Here is a 6,264-nt window from a genome sequence, read left to right on the forward strand (position 1 = left end):
TATTTTTTGTTTTCCTAACTCTGTTAAGCAGCCCCAAGAAAAGTGCTATATACAATGTATTGTTGTTGTTGTTATTATTATTAATTATATAATATATATTATATTAACTCAATTTCCCCGGTGTGTGGATCAATAAAGTTTTATCTTATCTCATCTTATTATTTTTAGTGGTAGTAGCAGTGTTAGTTTACTTAGTAAAAAACGCTCTTAAAATAAACCAAACATACACTATTGCAAACATACAACATTAAAATATATCGCCAACGATAAAAGTAGGTTAATTTTTGCCTCCTTGAGAAAAACGTACTGAATCAGCCAAACAAAACAATAACTCGTCATTGTAAAATATTTTGTGGTTCAGTTTTCTCTGAATGGCCCCAAGAACCTAGAACTAAAGGAGCGAAAGGGAATTCAGCCAGCATTCATTTTTTATTATATCATTAATTTTATACATTTTTTTTTTCTTACTGTGACATATCAAAACATACCTCCATGAAATATAAAAACAACACTCAACACAATGGAATTTAACAAGTTTTATTAGGTTTAAGAAGTAGGGGGTATTTTTCTGTATGAATGAAAACTGAAACATCACCAAATTTAGAGGGACTTGATTTTCTCTGCGCAGTAAGTTATTCTAGAAATAGATAGTTGCAAGAGGTTTTGAACTTACAAGTCACAAATCGTTCATGTTGATTGTATTGCTGTTATGTTATAGCACCAGCAGAGGGAGCCATCTTCTTACGTTGAAAATATTTGACTCATCAAAACTCCATTCAACCTTCATGGGGGCTTTTTGCCTTTCTCAATAGGTTTCAATGATACATCAATACGATTTTGAATGAAAAGATTCAGCTAATTGCACGACAGTTGGTTGTTTAAGTATTATATAATTTCCGGGGAAATGTATAGTTTACAGCTACAGCGGGCACCACGAATCAATACAAATTTATCAGTTTAACACTAAAAGCAGATGAATAACAGAGTGAACACAGAGATAACGTGCGTTCCACCTCAGATTCAACCTTTAATGACCAAGAAAGAGACGCAAGAGAAAAGAGAAAAGATGTCACCGTTGTTTAAACTAACCCAGTGATATTTGAGACAGGATTTACTGTTCCTGGCTGAATGTATGCTAATCTCCACTCATATCGTTTCTATTTCCCAGACTGTGCAGGCATGCACCCCCCCAAAAGACCCCCAGTAAAATGTCTACTGATTGGTGATTGGTTCACAGGAAACTGCAACCATGGCAACCAGCTGTTTGGCAATTCCTCTGATGGGAGAAGTGGAGGGAAGAGATACTGGCCTGTAGGTAATACTCACATACTGAAAGACAGACACACACCCACACACTCCTGGACATCACTGGAATGATTTTTTTTTTCAGACGAAACCCCCTCCAGACAAAGCCGCCCCCCCACTTCTCCTCTTTAACGTCTGTTGGTGCTCGATGTCTGTGTTTGTTTTTCTTTTTGCTGCTTGTGTCAGAAGCCTTGAATGTTAGCCATGAAGGTTAGCACAGGGTTAAGTCAGTAGGTGGTGGTTAAGCCGAGGGGGCGCGAGGTTCAGGGTCATGTGTGTCTGAGTGTGTCCACATGTGTTTGATGAAAGCCGCCCCCAAACTGTCTGTAATTGGTTCCCAAAGGAATAAGATCTTAGGATTCTCCCCGCTCATCAATAAAAGCTAACCATGAAAATATACACATTCGGAGCGTCTGCATGGCATCGAGTAAGTGAGGGACGACACTAAAAAGACTCTTTGCTTGACCCAAATGTGTAAAAGATTGGAAGGGAATGGATGTCAGACATTTCCACATATGCTGATCCTCTGTTGATTAACGCTCACGGCTCCTCATGGAAGACTATAATCAACTGAGAGTGTGGGGGGGGGGTCGGCTGCAGAGGAGTAAGCAGATCGAGGAAAGGATTGATTTTGAGGACAAGCGCCCCGCTTGTGCTCACTGATTCATTTGGTTTAATTTGTAGCCGGAGCAGAGGCTGGCGAACATCATGGTGGAGGTCAGATGAGTTTCTAGATTAAGTAGGCTGGTTTAACAAGCTGGATCAACAAAGTAGGGAAAAATCATGTATTTTAGGGTCGGGCATTAAAAATAATCATCCAAGACAAAATGAGCAACAAAATGAAAAACAAACCCTGGGTGTCATGTAAAATCAAACTTTCCTTTTATATTCAAATGTCTTCAAGGTCATTATCATCTGTCTGTATCTGTAATCGCAATATTTCAAACGGCATCTAAAACTTGTGGAGCTGAACAAATATTTAAAGGAGAAATAACCTAGGAGGTAATGAGGTAAACAATACATCATCAGCAAAAAATTATATTCAAACCAGCATCATGAGATAAGCCACTGTGTTGACAATAGTGAGACATCGCCACCTACAGAACACTCGGCAAAGAGTACAAGTAAACAGATGTCAGTGTGGTGGTGATAATCTCTCCAGTGATGGATACTCACGTTTAAGGAGCAGACAGAGGACAAATCTGCACAAGTGTCATCGATTTGATAACCGAGGCCAACCAATCACTTTTTTAATTACCAAATCATATTGAGAAAAAACTAAGGAAACCAACCAATCAGAAGATTCATGCTGCTTTAACCTACCTGGGAATACCGTTCTGTGGTCTCCTATCAGTCATTGTTTTGTTGTAAGAAAATATACAGTATGTAAGTCTTTTTTTTTATGAGATAATTATTGGTCTGATTAATGATTGATCGACTCTTTAATATTACATGCAACCTGTTTCTCTCCTGTTACACATGTCTGTTGTTGTTTGTACACATGTGAGACACTGGAGCGTTGTTTTGGTAGCATGATGCTAAGAGCCTCTTTAATTATCTCGATCTCTACATAATTCACTATACACAGATGGTATAATGGAGAATGATCTGTACTCACCCCCTGCAGATAGAACGATCCCCCAGGAGGACCCCCCCCCCCCCCCCCCCCCCCCCCCATTTTGTCTGCATAGACTTGCCCTGCCTTGAGCACACAGACACACAGACACACACACACACACACACACACACACACACACACACACACACACACACACACACACACACACACACCACTGCATGCTGTATCTAGGTATGAGACCGTTCACAGCTGACCAATCTCAGCCCTCTGGGTACGCACAGAAAGGACCAATCACAGCAAAGACAACAAAGCTAAAAAACAATGACTTCATACACAAACAGGCCAGCCGACATATGGCTATGTGACTCAAGTAAATAGTGCTATTAATTCTAAATCCCTGCAATTAATCCCCCCGGGTGGTTACAGTGGTATTGTCCACATAGTGTTTATAACAGCAGTGTTTAGAGCCTGATATCCAGGCATGTATTGTGTTGGACAAGCTTAGGGGGTGACTTAACTGTACGGCATTAAATCCACAACGTATAGGCCCCGCATACATCCCTGCTATTATTGTCTAAAACCTGTCTGTCATAAAAATATGTAAAAAAAAATCTAAAATAATGTAGATATGTTAATATTAATGTACATCTACTGTGTTTAATAATCCCACAAAGGAGCACAGGTTGTTCATTGTTTCTTGAAAATTCTTACTTGAGTATGGATACCTCTGTGCTTTACTTAAATTACCTGTATGAAGCATTTTTAAATTGTGGTGTTCGTATTTGTACTTAAGTAAAGGATCTGAGTACTTCTTCCATCACAGAAGATACACTCTTCTTTTGCCCAGCATATCTTCTAATACCATTAGAAGCACATGACTACTACTACATTTTAGTCTGAAAGTTTTTACTTGTTCTTACTAAAACTGCCTCAGACAGCAGCACGTTTATAGTGAAATCTCTGTGTAGCTGTATATGAGTAATAGTAGTTGTAGTAGAAATGGTCACAGCGTTGGCAGCAAAGTCTGCGTGATCATGTACACGCCTACATGTTTTTATGCTTGAAGAGCAGAAGTTGTAACATTTATGTCTGGAGTGCTGAAAAATTGAATGGGCTCAGTGTAGCGCAATTAAAGAGATTTCCCATGAGATGCTTTGTGGGTTAGCGCTACACACACACACACACACACACACACACACACACTCACACACACACACACACACACACACACACCCACTTTTACATACTCACACATATTCCAGCAGAACACATGCATGAACATTATATAGTATTTATAAAGTGAAGAAAGAAGGTTGTTCCCAGGCATGTGATTGCACTTAAGGTTACAATAAAATATTCAGCGAGTTTCCAAAACGCATAATCTTGCTAGAAGTTAAAGGCTAACTTTTTCAGGCCCTTCGACATGTATTACATTTTATCTGTTCCTAGTGTCCTCTTTTACACACAAAGCAAAAGGTCATTATTGTGTGGCGTGAACAGCTCTGTGTCAAGGAGATGACAGGGGGGAAAAAACATCTCCTCCCTTCCTCTTTTCCTCTCTGTCTGGGTAATAAGTGATGCTGTATGGCTGAATTGCCTGTCATGTGAATGAATGATCAGGCTACAGCACCGTGACACGTCGCCCCAGCATTTGTCTGATGCTGCACTGGGGTTCCACAGCAGCGGAGACAAGATGGGATCTCTCTTCAGGCTGAAGGGAACCGTGGCGGGGGGGGGGGGGGGGGGGGGGGGGGGGGGGGGGGGGGGGGGGGGGGGGGGGGGGGGGGGGGGATGCTGCTGGTATCACCCTCATCTCTCATCTCTATCTTTACCAGCCTGGTCATATACAGAATAACTGCCTGTCTTTTTATATTTTCAAGCTGCCAGCCCCCTGCTCTCTGAAGTACTGGCATGATGGATCTCCTCACCGACAAGGGAGAGGGGGGGACCACAGAGGGAGCTATGAAGAGTAGGGAGGGTGGAGAAGAGCTTGTAGGATCAAGAGAGGGAAAGGCAAAATGAAGAGGGGGGGATGGGAAGACATTAAATTTACAGTAGGATCTGCCGGGGCTGTATCACATAATGTGATGTATTGCTATTGTATTTCTTGAACATTCCCAGTGGCTGTATCGCTATCACTCATTCCAATCTTAATAATTTCATACATCCATACACTTCCCTGTCTTCTGTCAGACAGCTGCCTCCATACACATCGGTTTTAATATTCTGAAAAGGCATGACCGACAGCAGCTCGGGGACTGGGCTGGTGTGAGGCTTGCTGGTGTGCAGCCAGCTGACTGAACCCGGCACGCTGGCTGGGGGGGGGGTGAGGGAGGGTCACAGCTCCCATCCGCAACGATTCTCCTCACACTCACCTTGCAGTCCCAATTATTCAAGGCAGCGTGCACGAGCGCTCCCTGCCAGCCAGCCCCAGCTGTGAAAAGTGGGTCATGGAATTTAAAGGCACACGCAGCCCTGTCACGCTGCGCGGCTGCACTGGCACCGGTTTGGCTTTTCGATTCCTTCCAACACGAGGCAGCAGCAGCATCAGCAGCATCAGCAACAGCAGCATCAGCAACAGCAGCATCAGCAACAGCAGCAACAGCAGCGGCACTTTGTGTGTGTGTGTGTGTGTGTGTGTGTGTGTGTGTGTGTGTGTGTGTGTGTGTGTGTGTGTGTGTGTGTGTGTGTGTGTGTGTGTGTGTGTGTGTGTGTGTGTGTGTGTGTGTGTGCAATTGTGTTTCCTGCAGTGAAATGCACAAGGCTGTTGTGGGAATGTGTGTCAGTGAATCAGAAGACATTCATTGCCACGTTCTCTGCGGGAATGAAACCAGTGGCGCATTCACTGAGTGTGTCTCTCCCTCTGTCTGTCTCCTCTGTAAACTGGCCCATATTCTTCCACATGACTTGCCTTCAGAAATAAAAATATATGAGCTTTGATTTGCACTGGGGTTTACTTACGTTTCTTTATGGCTATTCTTTCTTATAAAGCCCACACAATGGCCTCTTAAACAACCGTGTTGAATCTTCCTCAGAGATCCGTGAAGACTTTCTACCTAGCAACAGTGTACAGTAGGGCAGTAGGTTGTTCCATATGGGGCTAGACATGCTGCAGAGGAAGGCTACTCATGCGCACGTTGAGCAATAATGTCATACCCTGATGAGCTCTGTACAGAATCACTCAGTGCACAGGAGTGTCCTACTAAACCACTGCCCCACAGTGTGGCACTGAGAGGGAGCACACTGGCAACCATCATGCCCTAATGTGCCCCTTATGCGGAATCACAAGCACGTGAAAGCACAAGCACACCAAGGACTACTCTCTCTCACACACACACACAAATCTCAACACGTTTGAATAATGAAACACACTCAGCCAC

Source organism: Hippoglossus hippoglossus, chromosome 24 (assembly GCF_009819705.1).
Source record: "Hippoglossus hippoglossus isolate fHipHip1 chromosome 24, fHipHip1.pri, whole genome shotgun sequence".
Lineage (NCBI taxonomy): Eukaryota > Metazoa > Chordata > Actinopteri > Pleuronectiformes > Pleuronectidae > Hippoglossus > Hippoglossus hippoglossus.